Source organism: Scomber japonicus, chromosome 13, assembly GCF_027409825.1.
Source record: "Scomber japonicus isolate fScoJap1 chromosome 13, fScoJap1.pri, whole genome shotgun sequence".
Classification (NCBI taxonomy): Eukaryota; Metazoa; Chordata; class Actinopteri; order Scombriformes; family Scombridae; genus Scomber; species Scomber japonicus.
The window spans coordinates 3,559,652-3,575,123 of record NC_070590.1 but is presented as its reverse complement, the minus strand read 5'-3'; positions in this window follow the sequence as shown (position 1 = coordinate 3,575,123).

Below are 15,472 nucleotides of genomic sequence, written 5' to 3'. Positions count from 1 at the left end.
GAAGGAAGAAAGGATGGATGGAAGGAAAGGAAGGAAGGGATGAAGGAAGGAAGGAAGGTAGGAAGGAGGGAAGGAAGGACAGATGACACAAAGAAAGGGAAGGAAGGAAAGAAGGAAGGAAGGAAGGAAGGAAGGAAGGAAGGAAGGATGGAAGGAGGGAAGGAAGGACTGATAACACAAAATGAAGGAAGAAAGAAAGAAAGAAAGGAAAGAAAGAAAGAAAGAAGGAAGGAATCAAGAAAGGAAGTAAGGGAGGAAGGAAGGACAGATGACACAAAGGAAGGAAGGAAGGAAAGAAAGAAAGAAAGAAAGAAAGAAAGAAAGAAAGAATAGAGGGAAGGAGGGAAGGAAGGAAGGAAGGAAGATGAAAAAATGAAACTCAACTCCAAAAATGTCTCTAGCACAACCTGTATCTATAGCAACCATAGTACAACCTGTATCTATAGCAACCATAGAACAACCTGTATCTATAGCAACCATAGTACAACCTGTATCTATAGCAACCATAGAACAACCTGTATCTATAGCAACCATAGAACAACCTGTATCTATAGCAACCATAGAACAACCTGTATCTATAGCAACCATAGAACAACCTGTATCTATAGCAACCATAGAACAATCTGATGGTCTGTCTGTGCATTACATTCCTCATACAAGTGCTAAAGATTGACCTAAAAGTTAAATGGGTTCAATAGATTTTAGTTTTAATCAGATATCAGGAAACAAAGTGACCTGATCTGTCATCTATTGCTTTTTTATTTGCCTCTGTACTTTCCATTTATTTTCCACTGTCTTTACTTTTCTGCTGCAATACTGTGAAATTCCCCCATCGTGGGACTAATACAGGAACATCTTATCTTATCTATAAATGAGTATTTAGCGTTTAAAAGGTGTTTTTATTTCACATCAGCTTACAAACATGACTCAGCCAATCAGAGCTGAGTGCCAGGAGTTATCAGACCCATTACTTTTATTTATTCTGGTTAATAATGAACAAAAAGGTTTTAACTGTTTAACATCTAAAAGCAGCGACAGGGAATGAATCAGCAACTATTTTGATGAATGAATAATCACTCTGGATGTTTTTATTAAAGGGAAAATGACAAAAAATATGAGAATTTTAACATTTTTTGTGTCCTATGAGGCATACAAAGACACTTAGGCTCTAAAAAAAGTATTTAAAAAAGTAAAAAACCAAATTCTGACATACCAAAACAATCAATTAAATGAGAAAATAAGCAGTAGTTGCAGCACTATGTCAAGTAAACTGCTTCATGACTATCAAAGCTGCTGTTTCCAAATGAAATAATGAGTAGAAAAGACTCCATCTGTCCAGTTTATATCAAGAATAACACTACATCCCATGTCATGTCTGCTCAATAAATGACTTAGATGTATAAATAGAGCTGAGTGTGAGATATATAACACAGAAATCCTCAATAGTTAATGAGTGACGAGCAGCAGGAAAGATGGAGGCCGAGGTGGAGAACTCACTGGTGTTGTGGTCGACATAGTACGCTCCGACGACGGGGGTCGAACGCCTCCTCCCAGCCGATCGGAAGCTCATCTCCGATACAGTCAGCGAACGTCAGAGGCTTCGTCTGCCTGGAGGAGGAAACACAACCAGAGACCAGAGTTAACCCACTGAGACAGAAACCTCACAACACACGTCTATAATGAGTTAGAAATAATGAAACATCTTCTTTAAATGTCTTATTTGTCCAGATATTTGTTTCACTTTCATGTCTGATGAAGAAAAGCGTCACATGATCACACTGGAGAAGCAGAAACCAGCACATTTTTGACATTTATTTGACATGTAGAATGACAATAAACAAACTTGAACATCCTAAAATATCACAGCTTCCATTACACAGCTTTGTTGTTAGTGTTTGGTAATCACTCGGCTTTACACCATCAGTGAGTTTAACCCTCCTGTTGTCCTCTCGGGTCAAATTGACCCCCGTCTCTTTTGACTGTTCCTTCTTTCCTTCCTTCTTCCCTTCCTTCCATACTTCTTTCCTCACTTCCTTCCATTCTTCCTTCCTACATCCCTCCTTTCCTTCCTCCCTCCCTCCTTACTACTTTCCTTCCTTCCTTCATTACTTCCTTCCTCCCTCCCTCATTACTCTGTGTGTGTGTGTGTGTGTGTGTGTGTGTGTGTGTGTGTGTGTGTGTGTGTGTGTGTGTGGTCATTACTCTTTTCCTTCCTTCCTTCCTTCCTTCTTTCCTCCCTCCCTCCTTACTCCTTTCCTTCCTTTCTTCCTTCCTTTTCCCTAGTATCAGTCGGACCCTAATCAATACAAAATTTAAAAAATACAAAATACATCATAATAAAGTTTAATTTGTGTTGAGAAGCTCAGTGTGTTGGTCTGAGAGTTTGAAGAGGAGGAGGTGGGGATGAGTGTGTGTGTGTGTGTGTGTGTGTGTCTGTGTGTGTGTGTGGAGAAAGATAGACTGTTCCTTCTTTCCTTCCTCCCTCCCTCCTTCTCTCTTCCTTTCCTTCCTTCCTTCCTTCCGTCTATCCATCCTCCCTCCCTCCTTCCTTTCTTCTTTCCTTCCTTCCTTCCTGCCTCCCTCCCTCCCTCCTTCCTTCTCTCTTTCCTTCCTCCCTCCCTTCCTTCCTTCTTCTCTCCCTCCTTCTCTCTTTATTCTCTTCTCTCTCTCCTTCCTTCTTTCCTCTGTCCTTCCTTAATTTCCTTCCTCCCTTCCTTCTTTCCTTTCCTCCCTCCTTTCCTAAATTTAAAGCAAAATTTATGTTGAGAAGCCAGAAGCTCAGTGTGTTGGTCTGAGAGTTTCAAGAGGAGGAGGTGGGGATGAGTGTGTGTGTGTGTGTGTGTGTGTGTGTGTGTGTGTGTGTGTGTGTGTGTGTGTGTGTGTGTGTGTGTGTGAGTGTGTGTGTGAGTGGAGAACAGGGGGGTTGGTTGGTTGGTTGGTTGGTTGGGGGTTTTTTGGCTAGTCTGGCGTTTCACTGAGTCCTCTATTCACCTCTGAGGAGGGTGGAGGAGGAGGAGAGACGGGGGTGGGGGAGAAATAAGTGGGGGGTGTCCCTCTAGCCGGCCACAATGGGAGGAAGCTGGCCCGCGGCATTCCACAAGCAGCGCTGACGCATCGCCTGGAGGTTTCTGGGGCAACCCTTCGGCCCAACAGTGAGCTCACTGCAGACCCTAACCCTACCGCGCTGCTTTTAAACCGCTGCTCCTTACTTTTTTTTGGGGGGGGGGGGGGGTTACGACCCTTGCACGTGTTGCAGGTGTTTGATTTTAAGTCATGTGACACAAAGTTAGGAAGTTGTGTTAAATTCCTTCTATCACACAACTTTTTTTTGTTTTGGTTGTTTAGTTTTTGCATCTGCGGGTGATCAGAAACTCATTTAAAGTGGGAAAGGAGGGAGGAAGGAAGGAAAGGAAAGAAAGAAGGAAGGAAGCTTTGCCCAACGCTACAAACACACACACACACACACACACACAGAGTCGTGGCTCGCTGCTGAAGGGAGAAACTGAACAACAAATATAACCATCAACTAACCCTAACCCTCCCTCCTTTCCTTCCTTCTTCCTCTCTTCCTTCCTTTCTTCTTCCTCCCTTCCATCCTTCCTTCCTTCCTTCTTCCTCCCTTTCTTTTTCCTCTCTTCCATCCGTCCTTCCTTCCTTTCTTCTTCCTCCCTTCCATCCTTCCTTTCTTCTTCCTCCCTTCCATCCTTCCTTCCTTCCTTCTTCCTCCCTTTCTTTTTCCTCTCTTCCATCCGTCCTTCCTTCCATTCTTCCTTCCTCCCTTCCACCATTTCCTTCCTTCTTCCTCCCTTCCATCCTCCCTCCCTTCCTTCTTCCTCTCTTCCATCGTTCCTTCTTCCTTCCTCCCTTCCTTCTTCCATCCTTCCTTCTTCCTCTCTTCCATCCTTCTTTCCTTCTTCCTCTCTTCCACCATTCCTTCCTTCTTCCTCCCTCCTTTCCTTCCTTCTTCCTCCCTTTCATCCTTTCCTTCCTTCTTCCTCCCTCCCTCCTTTCCTTCCTTCTTCCTCCCTCCCTCCTTTCCTTCCTTCTTCCTCCCTCCCTCTCTTAACTCTTTCCTTCCTTCTTCCTCCCTTCCTTCCTTCCTTCCTTCCTCCCTTCCATCCTCCCATCCTTCTTCCTCCCTCCCTTCCTTCTTCCTCTCGTCCATCCTTCCTTCCTTCTTCCCCCCTTCCCTCCTTTCCTTCCTTCCTTCTTCCTTCCTTCCTTCCTTCTTTCCTCCCAAAAACAAAAGCAAGGAGGAGCGGCTAATCAAACAGCAGAGTAAAAAGCGAGACTTCAGACACACACACACACACACACACACACACACACACACACACACACACACACACACACACACACACACAGAGAGAGAGAGAGAGTCGTGGCTCGCTGCTGAAGGGAGAAACTGAACTGGGTCCTTTTTCAGCTGATGAATAATGAAAGGGGCCCGGAGAAGACCCCCTCAGCTTTGGGCTCTAAATTTAGCTTCGGGAAGACGGAGGAGAGGCTTCTGCCAAACCGAACGGCTGATCCCAGAGAAAAAAGTCGGGCCGGCTGACTGACTGACTGGTTGGCTGGCTGGCTGTCCACATCCCATTATTTGATTCCTCTCTCCCTCTCACCCACTAAATCCTGTCCTCTAATCGCCGAGCTGGAAGGGGAGCCGCTGACCTAAACTCGTCGCTCTTCCGTCACAGTTTCGCCCCCCCCCCCCCTCGGAGAGAGAGCGAAGGACCAGCTGGCAGCGGCGGGCCCGGCCTCCATTTCACTGTCAGTCATTCAATAGCCACTTGTAGTGCGTCTCGCATGCTTCACTGCTTTAGGAGCTCAGACTGCTGCCGGCCATGGCTGACGGAAATACCTCCATGAGCCCAAAAAATACTAACCCTGGTTTACTTCCTGTTTTTATTCAAAGAGAGACGAACTTAAGCTGCGAGTGTTAAGTCGACTAATCAATATTAGGTGATTGTTAATTCATTGGCAACTTTGGTGATCATCAATTAATCGAGTGTTTTTCAAAATAAAATGCCAAACATTTCTTCCTTCCTTGCTCCCTATTCCTTCCTTCCATCCCTCCCTCCTTCCTTCCTCCCTCCCTCCCTCCCTCTTCCTTCCTTCTCTCGCTCCCTCCCTCCCTTCCTTCCTCCCTCCCAATTCCTTCCTTCCTTCCTTCCTCCTTTCCTTCCTTACTTCCTTCCCTCTCCCCCTCCTCCCTCCCTCTTTATTCCTTCCTTCCCTCCCTCCTTTCCTTCCTCCCTATTCCTTCCTTCCCTTCCCTCCCTCCCTCCTTCCTTCCCTCCTTCCTTCCTCCTTTCCTTCCTTCCTCCTTTCCTTCCTTCCCTCCTTTCCTTCCTTCCTTCCTTCCCTCTCCTTCCTTCCTCTTTCCTTCTTCCCTTCCTCCCTCCCTCGTTCCTTCCTCCCTCCCTCCTTCTTTCCTTCCTTCCTTCCTCCCTTCCTCCCTTGACTCGAGGACAACAGGAGGGTTAAACCACATGTCACCTGAGCTCCGTGAGGACTGACAGCTCGCTGCTTGTTGACCAGTGTGAGCTGCGCTGTGTCGCAATGTCGCTCGTACTGGTTTTCATAGCAGGTTCAACAAGTGTCTGACTGGTGAAAACATCTCTATGTGCACAGTGCACGAGAGCATGTAAGAGAACAAATACACACACACACACACACACACACACACACACACACACACACACACACACACACACACACACACACACACAGGATGGGACTGGTTACACCTGCAAGCTGATTACACACGCTGTCAGAAACCTGCCGACTAATACATCAGAATTAGTCACTTAAAATTAACATGCAACTATTTTAATAATCATTTTTATTTTTTTATTTTTAAGCCTCTTAACTGTGAGGATTTGGTGCTTTTTCTGTCATATATGAAAGAAAACTGAGAGGGAGGAAGAAGGAAGGAAGGAAAGGAGGGAGGAAGGAAGGAAAGGAAGTTAGGAAGAAAGGGAGGAAAGGAAAGGAAAAAAGGAAGGAAGGAAGGGAGGAAGGAAGAAAGGGGGATGGAGGAAGGAAAGAAGGAAGGAAGGAAGGAAAGGAAGGACGGAGGGAGGGAAGGAAAGAAAAGAAGGACAGAAGGAAGGAAGAAAGGGGGTTGGAGTAAGGAAGGAAGGAAGGGAGGAAGGGAGGAAGGAAGAAAGGGGGATGGAGGAAAGAAAGAGAGAAGGAGGGAGGGAGGAAGAAAGGAAGGGAGGAAAGAAAGAACAGTATTCAAATATTCACATTTAAGAAGCTGGAATCCTTAAAAATCCTCATTTTATTTAATATCTGGCAATTAATCAATTAACTAATTTGCTACTTTGGGCATTTTCACTATTTCTATTTCATTTTAATTGATAAAACTAACAATTATAAATAAAAACAGTTATAGGTGTAGCTACTTTATCTACTGCAAATAAGCCACATTACTGACTCTAGAAAGGCCCTTTTACATAACAGCTAACCCGACCAATTAATAACCGAGGGTTTCAGTGGAGAGTTTAAAGTGTCACATGATGGTCTGCGTGTGTTTTAAGGAGCTTATCGGAGAGTCTGGGGAGGAAAACACCAAATTCTTGTGATGTTTCGGGGAGGAAAATTAATTAGCTGGGATATCAATCAATCAATACCGGTTCCACATATTGGGGAAAAAACAAAAACCTGATATCAGTCGAAGCCGAGTACACACACACACACACACCTCCCCTGCAGGTTTCACATTCCAAGGTAAACAACCAGGCCGAGGCTCGCTGCTCTAATGCAAACTGACGCATGACTGACTAAAGCGTGCGGCAGAGTGCAAACACACAAGGGAGGCGGGCCCCGCATAGCTGAGCGGTGAGTCAGACGCCGACGCAGAGAAATGTTCATTCAGAGCGGTGTATAAATTCCTCAAGTCGAGTTACGAGGCTTTCAAACGACACCTCGCAGGCCAAAGGCTCAAGGTCCGACAGTAAAAACTTGGGATGTACAGTAGAGCACACACACACACACACACACACACACACCACTATACTCCACTCCACTCACCCTTTCACAGTATAAATCATAATCCATATAAAATGTGGATTCATCATAAAACAAACCGACATAATAAATGACAGCAGAGATCGGCCTCGCTGCACATTACCCCCCCCCCTCACACCGGTGACGGCACATTATCTCGGCAGATAACATTCCTTTCACCTGACGATATGCATCCAATGCGTCACTGCAAGGGTGGATAGATGGTATTACACTGGAGGACAATTAATAAGGGCTAGCTCTTATTAATGCGTTTTTGGCCCCTTCTGCACCAAGGTTATTATAGTTTTGAAATTTTCTTTATTTTTTATTTTCATTTAGTTTTTCAGTTAAAAACTAAATTTCAGTTTAGTTTTTATTCAGTTTTAATCTTAATTGACCCCTTCTGTTTTGAGTGTTCCTTCCTTCCTTCCTTCCTTCCTCCCTCCCTGCATCCTTCCTTCCCCCTTCCTTCCTTTATTCTTTCCTTCCTCCTTCTCTCTTTCTTTCCTCCCTTCCTTCTTTCCTCTTTTCCTTTCTACCCTTATTATTAATTTATTGTTTATCGTAAAAAAAAAAATAGTGAAAAAAGTCCGTTATACTTTCATTGAGGTCTTTGAATGTTTTGTTTTGTCCAATTGACAGTTTAAAAAATAAAAAGATATTCAGTTTAAAATAATGTTTGACTCATAAAAGCTTCAAATTTTAACGTCTGAGAAGGTACACCCTGCAAATTAAACACTTTTTAAAAAAAAACTGCCTGTAATAGTGAATATAAATGAAAACAAGGCGATAAAAAAAAGTTATTGTGTTAAATATTTAATAGTCAAGAATACTTTTAGATATGTTTTCAAAAAAAAAAATACACACAAGTCTGCTGGATATTTTACGGTACCGAGCCACAAACTAACTCCAGGGCAAAGTTGTAGATAACGTTAGCATCAATAGCTGTTATCTTGTTGTGTTTAGCTTGACTCTCAATGGGCTGTTGTAGTAGTTTCGGACTAATTACAGCATCAAGACTTTCCGTATGTACACTCAAACATTTTTTAATACCACGTATATATGATCTGAATTTAATTTAATAATTTTTTTAAAGCCACACTGCTCAAGGTATCGAGCCAAGTTGTAGATAACGTTAGCATCAATAGCCGTTAGCTTGTTGTGATTAGCTTGACTCTCAATGAGCTGTTGTAGCATTTTAATTTCGGACTAATTACACCGTCAAGACTTTCCGTACGTACACTCAAACATTTTTAATACCACGTATAATCTGAATTTAATTAAATAAAAGTTGTACATAACGTTAGCATCGATACCCATAACAGTGTTTAGCTGCCAATCAAAACGGGAACTCTGTTCAACTCTCAATGAACTGTTCAAGTTTTTAATATCGGAATAATTACACCGCCAGACTTTCCGTACGTACACTCAAACATTTTTAATACCATGTATAATCTGAATTTAATTAAATACATTCTTTACAGCAGTACCGTTCAAGGTATCGAGCCAGAATTTCACTCTATAGCCAAGTTGTGGCTAACGTTAGCATCAATACCCGTTGTTGTGTTTAGCTTGACTATCAATGAGCTGTTTCGGTCTAATTACAGCGTCAAGACTTTCCCTACATACACTCACACATTTTTAATACCACATATATATATATAATCTGAATTTAATAAAATACAAGTTGGACATAACGTTAGCATCGATACCCGTAGCAGTGTTTAGCTGCCAATCAAAATGGGAACTCTCAACTCTCAATGAACTGTTGTAGCATTTTAGTTTCGGACTACATTTTTAAAACCACGTATGATCTGAATTTAATTAAATAAATTTTTTACAGTCGTACCGCTCAAGGTGTAGATAACGTTAGCATCGATACCCGTAACAGTGTTTTGCTGCCAATCAAAACAGGCACTCAACTCTCAATGACTTTCCGTACGGTTCACTCAAACCTTTTTAACACCACGTATAATCCGAATTTAATTAAATACTTTTTTCACAGTCGTAATGATCAAAGAATGACGGAAAACCAGTACGCACACTAACGCCTACGATCATTTATCAAGTACTTAAATTTACATCACGCTTGAATCAGCAGTTCCCAGCTAAATAATTAATTAACATGACCCGGATACAGATATGTGGAAAATAATTAATTAAAGTTCATTTAAGTTTTGCTTAAATTAACAGTTTGCCTACGAAGTTCAGCAATAGCAAAAAAACTGGATTAACCTTTGTGTCATCCTCCCGGGTCAAATTGACCCTGTCTGTTTTGACTGTTCCTTTCTTCCTTCCTCCCTTCCTTCAGTTCGCTCTTCCTCCCTCCTTCCTTCCTTCTCTCTTTCCTCCCTTCCTTCTTTCCTTCCTCCATCCCCCTTTCTTCCTTCCTTCTGTCCTTCTTTCCTTCCCTCCTTCCTCCCTTTCTTTCCTCCCCCTACCTTCCTCCCTTCCTTCGTTCCTCTGTCCTTCTTTCCTCCCTTCCTCTTTTGCTTCCTCCCTCCCTCCCTCCTTCCTCCTCCTTTCCTTCCTCCCTCACCCCCTCCCTTCCTTTCCTTCCCTCTTTCCTTCCCTCTTTCCTTCCCTTCCTTCCTTGACTCGAGGACAACAGGAGGGTTAAGTGACAGTTTGCCGACAACCTCAGCAATAGCAAAAAAAAAAAAAAAGATTCCTGCAGCACGATCCACCGTCCCACGCATCACCGCTAGCTCTCACGACAGCCGACAAACACCGCTAACATTACTGCGTGCGGCAGGAAGGACTTAAATGAAATGCAAATTAAACTTAAGACCTTCTAATACCTTTCCGTTGAGATGTACAAACACGATGCTGTGTACTCACCACTCTGAAAACTCAACAAGGTATTACAGTATCCGTATTACAGCACTACAGCATTAGTACTCTGCCCTTTATGTTATTTACTATTATTTAAGCTTAGCTCTTATTTAAATAGACTCACTTCTACTTCTACTATGCACCTCACGTGTCTCCGCCCTTGTTTTTGTTGTATTACGCGAAATCTATGTTGTGTTTTATAAAGTTATGTTTGTTTTACTATACCTGTATGAAGTTATCTATCTATCTATATATCTGTCCATCTATCCAACATTTACCCTACAGCTGATCTTAGATCTTAGGTAGGAAGGAAGGAAGGAAGGAAGGAGGGAACATTTACCCTAACAGCTGATCTTAGATGTTAGGAAGGAAGGAAGGAAGGAAAGAAAGAAGGAAGGAAAGATGGAAGGAAGAAAGGAAAATAGGAAGTAAGGAAGAAAGGAAATAAGGAAGGGAGGAAGAAAGGAAGGAATGAATGGAGGAAGGAAGGAAGGGAGGAATGAAGAAAGGAAAGAAGGAAGGAAGAAAGGAAAATAGGAAAGAAGGAAGAAAGGAAAGGAAGGAAGAAAGGAAGGAATGAATGAATGGAGGAAGGAAGGAAGGAACAAACAAACGAAGAAAGCAAAGAAGGAAGGACACAGGGAAGGAAGGAACAAACGAGGGAAGAAAGGAAGGAAGGAAAGAAGGAATAAAGGAAGGACGGTAGGAAGAAAGAAAGAGAGAAAGGGAGGAAGGAATAAAGGAAAGAAGGAAGGAAGGAGGGAACATTTAGCCTAACAGATGAAAACATTGATTAGTAAATTAGAAAAGTCATCAAATGTAATAAGTTACATTACTTTGATGAAGTCATTGAAATAGTTACATTACTTATTACATTTTAAACAGAGTAACTAGTAATCTAAAGTAATCTATTACATTTCTAACAACCCAGCCAAGTGTCAGCGTGATGAATTAATCAAACCACGCAGACATGAGACAGACATTTGGCTGGTTAGGAGTCAAACTGTCAAGTCTCAATAACTTCTCTATTAATCGCCTCGGCTCTATTAGCTATTCAAATAAAGAAACATCAGATATCTGCGGCTCTCTTCCTCTATCGGCCCTCGGGCAGGACGAGCTTAAAAAGAAACACACACACACACACACACACACACACACACACACACACACACACACACACACACACACAGACACACACACACACACACACACACACACACACAAAGCTGTCAGTGTCAGAATAAGCCTGGTTGTCTGTCTTCATTCCTTGTTTTGACTGTTCCTTCCTTCCTTCCTTCCTCCCTCCATCTCGTCCTTCCTTCAGTTTGTTCTTCCTCCCTCCCTCCTTCTCTCTTTCCTCCCTTCCTTCTTCCCCCTTTCTTCCTTCCTTCTGTCCTTCTTTCCTTCCCTCCTTCCTTCCTTTCCTTCCTCCCTTTCTTTCCTCCCCCTACCTTCCTCCCTTCCTTCTTTCCTCCCTTCCTCTTTTCCTTTCTCCCTCCCTCCTTCCTTCTTTCCTCCTTCCCTCCTTCTTCTTTCCTCTATCCTTCCTTCCTCCCTTCCTTCCTTCCTCCTTTCCTTCCTTCCTTCCTTCCAATAACTTCTCTATTGATTGCCTCGGCTCTATTAGCTATTCAAATAGAGAAACATCAGATATCTGCGGCTCTCTTCTTCTATCGGCCCTCGGGCAGGACAAGCTCAAAAGAAACACACACACACACACACACACACACACACACACACACACACACACACAAAGCTGTCAGTGTCAGAATAAGCCTGGTTGTCTGTCTTCATTCCTTGTTTTGACTGTTCCTTCCTTCCTCCCTCCCTTCAATTCGTTCTTCCTCCCTCCCTCCTTCTCTCTTTCCTCCCTTCCTTCTTTCCTTCCTCCATCCCCCTTTCTTCCTTCCTTCTGTCCTTCTTTCCTTTCCTTTCTCCCTTTCTTTCCTCCCCCTACCTTCCTTCTTTCCTCCCTTCCTCTTTTCCTTTCTCCCTCCCTCCTTCCTTCTTTCCTCCTTCCCTCCTACCTTCCTTCCTTTCTTCTTTCCTCTATCCTTCCTTCCTTCCTTTCCATCCTTCCTTCCTCCCTTCCTTCCTTCCTTCTTCCTTCCAATAACTTCTCAAGTTATTGAGAAGTGCCTCGGCTCTATTAGCTATTCAAATAAAGAAACATCAGATATCTGCGGCTCTCTTCTTCTATCGGCCCTCGGGCAGGACAAGCTTAAAAGAAACACACACACACACACACACAAAGCTGTCAGTGTCAGAATAAGCCTGGTTGTCTGTCTTCATTCCTAAAACCCGAAGTATAATGGGAGCGTTTTCACATGACCGCAGTGGCAGTCCTGGTATTTCCTTCATGTTTGTCTCCTCGGCTTTTGTTTCGCTGTCATCTGTGGACTAACTTTCAAACGTGAGTATCGCTGGAAGGAGGACGGGTCGGCTCTAAACCCTGAACTTGACCTACTTCGCAACTTCTGACACGCTACAAGTTTCTGTGGTTAACAGAGGAAGGAAGGGAGGAAGAAAGGAAGGAAGTGAAGAAGGACAGGAGGAAGGAAGGAAGGAAGGAAAGGAGTAAGGAGAGAGGGAGGGGGGAAAGAGGAAAGAAGTAAGGAGAGAAGGAAGGAAAGGAGGAAGGGAGTGAAGAAGTAATGGAGGAAGGAAGGAAAGGAGGTAGGAGGGAAGGAAGGAAGGAAGTGAGGAACTAAGTATGGAAGGAGGAGGGAGCAAAGACAGTGGGAAGGAAAAATTAAAGAAAGAAGAAGGAAGGAAAGGAGTAAGGAGGGAGGCAGGGGGAAAAGAGGAAATAAGTAAGGAGAGAAACAAGGAAAGGAGGAAGGGAGTGAGGGAGGAAGGAAGGAAATGAGTAAGAAGGGAGGAAAAGAGGAAGGAAGGAAGTAGAGGAGGAAAGGAGGAAGGAAGGAAGAAGTGAGGAACTAAGTATGGAAAGAAGGGAGCAAAGAAAGAGGGAAGGAGGGGAAGAACGAAGGAAAAATTAAAGAAAGAGGAAGGAAGGAAGGAAGGAAAGAAGAAAGAGTCAAAAGAGACGACATGAAGGGTTAAGGAAGGTTTTTTTCTGTGCTGACATTTCAATCCAAAGCAAATATCAGATGTCAACACTCAACAATCAACTGATAGAAGATAAAAACTTGTAATAAACCACAAACAATGGAGAGCCTCTCTGCGTATCAGGGCCTCCGTTCAAAGTGTTTGGTGTATTTCTCTCAATCATGCGGATCATAACTGGTCAAACGTGTCGTCTGCTGCCAGTATATATATATATATATATATATATATATATATATATATACAACTAAGCCTGAAAGTATTTGCTTCCTCTTCCCAAAACAAGCGGTGAAATGAGGCTTTGTTAAAATCACAGGTGTTGGATTTAACGTAAATGTGAATTATAACTAGGGCTGCTTGATTATGGAAAAAATCATAATCACGTTTATTTGGGTCAAAATTGAAATCACGGTTATTAAAATGATTTTTTAACTTTAGAAACATGCTGCATTTCTTGTTCATTCGGTTTAATTAATTTTCTCTCCCAGCAGCAGCCTTTTTATCTGCCGCTTAACGCAACTCACAGCAGAAAATGTGCAGAGATATTAGAGCTGAGCTGGTTACCATGACGATAGTTCACACATCACTTCTTGGTTTTTAATAATTAGTCAGTAAAAACTCAGCATCGTCTGACGCAGGCTGGAAACTCTGCACTTTTATTTACAGTTAAAACATTTCGCCGTGTGTTTCAGCTTCTATGCTAACGGAGCTGCGGCGGCTTCCTGTCTGAGCTTTTCAAAATAAAACCTTTGTCATTGAGCGCTATCTCATTATTATTATTAAAAATCGTTTCCCCTCGATTTTATTAGTTTCGAGATCGTTTGGCCCCTAAATCGTAATCGCGATCAAATTGCGATTAATTGAGCAGCCTTACTTATAACGCGGTTTTAGAAAAAAGCGCCAAGATTACACCAGGATATTTATTGGGCTATAATGTGTACTGTATTAACAAAAATATGGAAGACAAGTTTTTTAACAAGACAAAACAAAAGACTCACTTTTTCTTGTTAACATTATTAATTTATTAGGGCTGTCAGCATTAACGTATTAGACGGCTCCTCTAGCTGTAGCGCTATGCTTTGAAGTGGCCTCCTGCAGTAAACCTACCGCGCTGATGGAAAGTAAGAGAGCTACTGGACTTTTGAACGGCTTGTTTAACTTTAAAACACTTCCAGACGCTTCAGTTGACAAGTCAAAAGTAAAATGCAACCTGTGTCAAACGGAGTTTAACTACCACCGGAGTACGTGGAGTTTGAGTTAGCACCTCCACGCTAAACACCCAGGTGCAGCCAAGCCAGCCTCAGCTCCACCAAAGGACCATTTTGGAGTGTGGGAGTCGCAGCAGAGCCGTGATTGATTCCCAGTTAAGACACTCTGGTAAGAAATGCTTTACATTATGGGCTTAAAACTGCCTTCAAATGTAAAATAACAGAATTTTAAACATGCAATTCAAAACGCCATTAATCGTGATTAACTATGGAAATTCTGCGATTAATCTCGATTTAAAAAATTAATCGTTTGACAGCCCTAATACAAACTAAAGCTCATTTTCTTTTCAGTAGTACTTCAAAAGAAAAAAAACTGATCACTTCCAGCTGGAGAAGGAAGGGTAGGAGATGTCAAATAGATCAATTTATCAATTAATAGACTAATAAACACAAGTTCAAGAGTACGAATGGGAACCAAAGCAAAGCCAAGACACTTTCCATTAACCTTCCTGTCATCCTCCCGGGTCAAATCCCGTCTGTTTTGACTGTTCCTTCCTTCCTTCCTTCCTTCCTTCCTTCTTTCTATCTGTCCTTCCTCTCTCCTTCTCTCCTTCTTCTCTCTTTCCTCCTTCCTTCTTTCCTTCTTCCATCCCCCTTTCTTCCTTCCTTCTGTCCTTCCTCTCCCCTACCTTCCTCTCTCTTTCCTCCCTTTCTTCTTTCCTTCCTTCCTTCTTTCCTCTGTCCTTCTTTCCTTCCTTCCTTCCTCCCACCCTCCTACCTTCTTTCCTCCCTCCCTCCTCCTCCTCCCTTCCTTCCTCACTTACTTCTTTCCTCCGTCCTTCCTTCCTCCCTGCCTTCTTTCCTTTACTCCCATCCTTCCTTATCCTTTACTCCCTTCATTCCTTCTATCCTTTACTCCCTTCCTTCCCTCCTTCCTGGAAGGGTTAGGAGGGTTAAAATAAATAAGCTTCTCTTTCTTTACCAAAAGCACAAAAACACTTTATTTTACCCCCCAGGAACACAAACTATGCTGCTTGCTTGTTGTGCACAGTCGGCTCTTAACACCGCCGCTGCCGCCACAGAATAAATAAGTTATGTTTTAAATAAAAAGTTATGCATTAAAAAAAAAAAACTACACACTGCTGCAACTGTTGTGAGCCGGCCTGTGTTTTCGGATCCCAGTTAACAGTCTGCAGGGCCTCACGCTGCACTTTGACCCCGTGCACCTTGGCAGCCAGTGAAAGAGATTTCACATGAATCAGGCCTTTGGTTTCGCTGCTCGGCCCTTCACGTCGTGTGTTTCAGGAATCCGTGGTTTGTTTTTCGGGGGGGGGGGGGTTATT